Consider the following 7,116-nt stretch of genomic DNA (forward strand, 5'->3'; position numbering starts at 1 on the left):
CAAAAGCTTGTTGCTAGTGTAGGTGAGTGTTGGAACTATAGCTGACCTCTAAATTGGGCGTTGTGCCTCAGTTCCAGGTGCAGCCAGGTCCAGTACAGTGCCTATATTTCTTCAAGCAACTAATGTCAACTAATGTCAGCCTTCTTCTCCTGTTTAGGAATAAACAGCCTTTTTTGTTGTTGTGTTGCTGTCTTGAATTGCCATTTTATTATGAAGTGTGTGTGTGTGTGTGTGTTTGTGTGTGTGTGTGTGTGTGTGTGCTGGTGATACTTGGAGGAACATGAGCTTCTTTTAGGGACACTTGAGGGAAAGCAGTCTGCACAGAGAATCATGCCCAGACTAAACAAACCAGGAGCCAGGCATGGTTCATGGTGTTCTTACCCAAGGTAATAACCCCTGATCACGATGGACCACGTGAGCTAAATGAGTTTAAAAAGATTAAAGTGTTTGTCAAATTTGCCAAGTTAAATATTGACTCTTTCCTGAGGTTACCCAGAGCACTGTAGCGGTCAATTCAGGACTGGTTTGGAAAAATTTAGCGTAATATACAAGTGAAGTTAACCTTGTGTGTGTGTTTGTTTGAATTTGTTCTCATGGAAACTGCAGCATGTGATGCAGGGAATGCAGTGACAGTCTCACACTTGATAAAGAGAGAAAAGCAGACGATGAAAGGAAAGCCCGTGGCTTGTTTTCATTGCAGTTCTTTGGAGGATTGTACATGTGTAAATGTCTGTGTGTACGAGTACCGCACTTTGAAATGTCATTTTTTCTTCCATTATGTAGTTCTCTTGTCAACCAAATATATCTTAAACTAGCCATCTGTGAAACAAATGAGAAATAACTTTGAATGTTTCCCTGAAAGGTCTGAATTTGTCTCATCAATACTTCAATCTGCCAGCACATCTTCAATCTTTATTTCTTCACACTATCCCTTTGCATATTCGCAGATACACTGTATTGCCAAAAGTATTCGCTCATCTGGCTTCACATGCATTTGAATTGGAGTGACATCCCATTCTTGAGGCATAGGGTTTAAAATGAGTGTGGCTAATCCTTTGCCGCTAAAACAGCTTGAACTATTTTTTTTGTCAAGGCTTTCCGCAAGGTTTAGTGTTTATGGGAGATTTTGACAATACTTTATGAAGCACATTTGTGAGGTCAGACACAGATGCTGGATTAGAAGGTCTCCGCTCTCAGTCTCTGCTCTAATTCATCACAAAGGTGTTCTGTCAGGTTGAGGTCAGGACCTCCGTGCAGGCCAGTCAAGTTCTTTCACACCAAACTCACTCATTCATGTCTCTATGGACATTACTTTGCGCACTGGTGCACAGACATGTTGAATCATTAATACTTCCTTTCACTGGCACTTTACACTTGATGCAATGCCAAACACAGATTCATCCATTGGATTGTCCGGGGGAGACCCGTCATTCATCACTCTAGAGAACACGTCCATTACTCTAGAGTCCAGTGGTGGTATGCTTCACCCCAACTCCAACCAATGCTTTCCATTGTGCTTGGTGATGCAAGGCTTGGATACAGCTACTCGGTCATGGAAACCCATCCCAGGAAGCTCTATGCAGTGTTCTTGAGCTGAACTGAAGGCCACATGATGTTTGGAGGTCTGCAGCATTTGAAGCTGCAGAAAGTTGACAAGATCTGCGTGCACTAAGAGCCTCAGCATCCGCTGACCCCACTCTGTGATTTAATGTGACCTACCACTTTGTGGCTGAGTTGCTGTCATTTCCAATCACCTCCACTTTGTTGTAATACCACTACAATTTGACTGTTGAATATTTACTAGTGAGGAAATTCTCTGTCTGGACTTGTTGCACAGGTGTCATCCTATCACAGTGCCATGCTGGAGATGCTGAGAGCAACCCATTCTTTCACAAATGTTTGCAGAAGCAGTCTGCATGCCTAGGTGATTTTACACACCTGTGGCCATGGAAGTGGTTGGAACACATGAATTCAATGATTTAGATGGGCGAGTGAATAGTTTTGGCCTGATTCATCTCCTATTCCTGGCCAGAAATTTGTTATTCTGTTTCTGCTGATCCCCACTGTGCATGTTAGTTTACTTTTATATTTTTTATAACTGATATTTTAAAGCTGAACGACCAACTAGCAGTTCACTGGCAACACATTTAATATGAAGCATTTAAACAATCTTTATAGCAACATATCAAATATTCCATCTTATCAAATGTGAATATTGGCTAATATTCAATAACATTTGGCTCTCTGTCCTGCCATCCACACCTACAACTGGTCGTGGAAGATTGCTGCCCCTCCCTGAGCCTGGTTCTGATAAAGTCATGTTCTTGCTAAAAGGGAGTTTTTCCTTCCTGCTGTCACCAAGCATTTGTTCAAAGGGGGTTGTTTAATCAGTGAAGGTTTCTCTCTATCATTGTAGAGTCTTTACCTTACAACACAATGCACTTTGAAGTTACCTTTGTTGTGATTTGGCAATATATAAAATATAAATACTGAACATTTGAACTAAATTGAAATAATATTTGCTTTCTATGATGGTAAACTCTAATTTTTTCCCCCAAAAACTACAGTTTTCACCTAGAATTTAATTATAATTTAGTTTAGGTACATTTTAAATGTTTCTGACCATTTGGGTAACTGTATAAGATGAGAGACAGAGTGAGAGAGAGAGAGACATTTAAATACAGTATGTTCAAATTACAACTACATATGTAACATGTGAGACAAATGAGAAGATGGATAATAAAAGCTCTCCTTTAGTAGTGGAAACGTCAAACAAATCTACCCTTAATCAATTTAAGTAGACCAAAAAATATACTGTAAACCCGGAGCTATTAAACCTTCCAGTTGGTCTTGGATAAAATCCTATCAGAATCTGAAGGATACTACAAAAAAAGAGATTACTTTTTACTGGGAAAGCAGAAAAAGGTGCGTGGGGGTGGGGTGGGTTGTACAAGGCCGAATCTTTGTGTAGCTCATATTCAGTCGCTGATTACAGCAGGAAATGATGCTGTCCAATTGGATGGGAGCCTGATTGTTTGCCGCACTTGTATCTGCAGAGAGGGATATATGCTTTGCAAAAGGGCAGGCAGATTCTGTGTGTTTTCTTTTTTTCCTTTTTTTCCCTGAGTGAATAATCCTCTCTCTTTCCAGTCCCTTGCTACTCCTCGGAAGTGAAGTCTGTTCCGGAAAGGCTGGCTGAGTGGGTAGTGTCAGTATCCAGGTGTCAGCGGTATACTTTCGCTGTGTGAAGGTTGAGAGCATGTAGGGATTAGTGGGAAGTGGTGTTTGAAGTGGGTATTACCTTTTTTATTCACCTCGTGTGTATCTTTTCTTTATTTGCTGGTGTGCCCAAGCAGCTGGAGAGAGTGTCTTGTCAGGGCACAGCAGAGGGGGAGAGAGGGGGAGGCCGAGCCAAACTTATTCATTCTGGTACCTTCGGCTGCATAAAGGGATGCACAAACAGGTCTGCTTCCATGATACAGATGCACACGTTGTGTATGTAATTTGTAAATGCATTTGTGACTTAAATTACTGACAATTCAAACTGTTTTATTTGCTTTCATCTGCAATTAAAGGTTAATTTAAACGGAGGATGCCACTCCGGAGCAATAGGAACGAGCTGTAAACACAGCAATATTACATTCGCACGTTTAAGGGTGACAAATTTGTTAGCAAACAGACGCTAGCATCCAGCAGATGCAGGGAGATGTTAGATGTTAACAGTTTAAAACGGCGAATAAAAAAGTCCACTCTCTGTTTTCATTTTTCCTCAGCTGGGGTTTGCATCACCTGCCTCGGGAGATATATGGCACTTCATCTACTAAATGCTCAACAGGTTCACTTGGCGGCCACTAATATTTGCTTGCCTTTTGTTCCGGTGACAGGCAGCCAGTGCGCAATTGTTTTTTAGAGCCTTTCCTGCTGAAACAGCTACCCGCTGAGTCCATTACGTGCCCTTTAGCACCTTTCAATGAAAAATCATTCTCTGTATTGTGCTTGTCACATCAACAAAAGCTGTTGAGAGATTTGTTTCTGCTCTTATCCAAATGTTGAATGTTAAGCTTTCTCAGTATTTACAGAATCAAAATAAAGAAGGTTAAAAAGTCTTTAGTCACAAAACACCAGCAAACATACCCATTTCCTTTGTAAAACATATAATTAACCAGCTGGGCTTTGCTCTTCTTAAGGCTCAGGCTTTCGGTGCTCTGCAGTAGGCTGTATTTTTCAAGAGTGGAGTTGTTCAGGTCCTAGACTTTCCCCTGGCAGCAATAGTCCAGCTAATACATGCTGGATAATATAAACTGTACTTACCTGTCTAAGAGAAAAACAACTCTGCTTTAGTTTTTATTCCTCTCGTCTCTTTCACTTCCTTTCCTCTCCCAATAGAAATTCCAGTCGATTGTTGTCTATGAGCTGACTGTGTCGTTGCCAAATTGCAAGCCATGCTATATTTTTTGTTTTTTTGCAACTCGGGATTGAATGACCCCTCTATCATCTTTTGCATTACACACCTGTCATCGTGATGGTTTCTGAGTCCATGGAAGGAAGTGGAAATTTTACGACCTGAGGAAAGATATTAAGCACAATATAGAAATCAAGCCATTGCTTCCGAGGGAAGAAGCAGTTGCAGTGAAGGCTGGTCAAGGTGAGGTCAGCGGATTATTCTTTCCTTCTTGAAGCCCAGAAAAATTCCCTTCATCTTTAGATAGAAAACTTTAGATAGATACCACGAAGAAAAGGTTAAAACAACAACAACAACAAGAAAAATAGATTATGGATACATTCCTGTCATGGCTCACCCTGCAGTGCATTGAGTCAGCTCTCCTCAGGGTGTCTAATGACCCTCAGATGGCTGTGGGTTCTGGTAATTGTGCAGTGTTGTTTTGACTGACTTCTCTTGGCAGTTTTGACACACAGAAATATATGTTTCTCGTGCATCGCCACTGGTCTCTTCCACGAGTTTCACCTTAAGACGAATGATATTTCATTCTAAAGTCTTCTCACTCCTCCCTCTTCACGTCCCATGAAGCAACACTTCGTTTTTATGGCAGTGTTAATTATTTAAATGCTTGGTTTTATTATCCAAAAACAAGAACTAAACAAGACAGATGCCCTTAATGAACCCTCTCCATCTACATACTCATTGTCATAGTTTATCATTATTGTATTAGTTTGTATTATTGCTTTACTTAAAACATGAAAACTGTAAAATGCTGCTGTTCCTACTGGAAATGTATTACCTATAATAAACTATTTGCCCTGGTTAGGGGTCTCAAGGCTGTTCTGGAAGCTTCCATTTCTCCTGTTTTCAATTTGTGCAAATCTCTTTACACAGAAGTCCGCTTTTTTGGGGTTTTTTTGGGGGGGTTGTCAGCTCTGTCTCTTCCGCTGTCAAATCAGACCTTCAAGCTCCTGACTGGGAAGGGAGCTCATGTCTGATACAGGTTTCCCTTCAGTCACATTTTCTAAAAAGCGTTTTCAAATTACTACACAGTCCTACACCCGCTAACGTATTTTGGCATTCACAATTAAGCATAACTTCTTACCTGAAGTTCAGTTCCTCTGCCACTATGACCGGCGGCCGCCTCGGGTCTCTCCTCCTCTTGCCTCCCCTTTCCCTTATCCACCTGCTGGCCTCCACCACTTGCTGATGTTGCTAAATCTGTGGAAGCTATGCCATAGCTACCGCCAAACAATTCAGTTATTTTTACACATTTGGCAGCGTCTGCCTGAAGGGCTTGTTTCTTTTTGGCCCTAATTTTTTCTGCACCTCCTTTCCTTTTTTTGTTCTCCATTTTCTTTAGTTCATCTATAAGATTGCTAAACAAGGGGGAGGGTGCATCCGACCTCCTCGGCTGTAATTGGTCCAGCCCAGAGTCGATCATGACCAATTGGCCAATCCAACACCTTTCATTATTTATACCCTCAAAAAAATAATCGATCGGCCCATAAAAACAAAAAATCGCCAGCAGGCCCACCGGGCAAATGCCGATGGCCAGTCCAGCTATCCGCCCCTTTATTCAAAAAAAATGTGTAAAATATACAAATTTCACAAAAGTATTGGCTCATTTTTAATTTGATGGCAGCGGCATGTCTCAAACAATATGGGGCAAGGCCATGTTTACCACCATGTAACTTCCCCTCTTTTAACAACAGTCTGTAAATGTCTGGAAAATGAGGAGACACTTTGCTGTGCTTTTGGGAGAGGAATCTTGTCCCATTCTTATCTTTTATAGGATTCCAGCTTCTCAACAGTTCTGGGCTCTTCTTGGTTGTATATTTTATTTCACGATGTCCCAAATATTCTCACATGGTAAAAGGTCTGGACTGAAGGCAGGCCGTTTCATTACCTTTACTCTTCTTCTACAAAATCATGATGTTTGCTAGATGTCTTTGTTCCTTGTTTAAATCTCTGTACCATCAGAGATGCAGGCGATTGAATTAAATACTGATAACATGTAGAGGTTACAGTGTCAGTGTTTTTCAAACAGAATGTTCAAATTTTGATTTGTCTGCCCACACAGCACTTTGACACTTGCCTCAGCCCATTTTAAATGAGCTTTGACTCTGAGAAGGCAGTGACGATTGTGGCCCATGTACACACGTGGCTTCTTTTTCGCTTGATAGAGCTTTAACCTGTATTTGTGAATGGCAATGATTTTGGAAGGTGCTGGCAGGTTGACGAGCAGATGAGCAACAGGTGTGCAGGGTGAAGCACAGGTGCTGGAAACTCCACCGAATAGACAAGGCTAGGTGGGGGCTGCCCGTCAGAAAGCAACAGGTGACTGAAAAAAATGCACTAAAACAGAAACCTTCTAACCAGCCCAGGAGCCATGACATTCTGAGAAACTCTGGCGCTCTAAGATGCTCTTTTTATACTCAATCATGTATTAGACCTGTTGCCAATGGTAAGTTGCAAAATGTTCCCTGTTTCTTTCCGGTAACACTTACTTTTCCAGCCCTTTCTTTTATCTGTGTCAAAGCCTTTTTGAGATATTCTGCTGCCATCTACTTCAAAAGGAGCTCCTATTTTTCATGAAATGCTAAAATGTTGCAGTTTAAAAATTTGATATGTTTTCTCTGTCAAAAAAATAGAGTAGCTGTTTTGTTAGAATA

Source organism: Haplochromis burtoni, unplaced genomic scaffold, assembly GCF_018398535.1.
Source record: "Haplochromis burtoni strain Fernald_Lab_line unplaced genomic scaffold, NCSU_Asbu1 Contig_23, whole genome shotgun sequence".
NCBI classification, from domain to species: Eukaryota; Metazoa; Chordata; class Actinopteri; order Cichliformes; family Cichlidae; genus Haplochromis; species Haplochromis burtoni.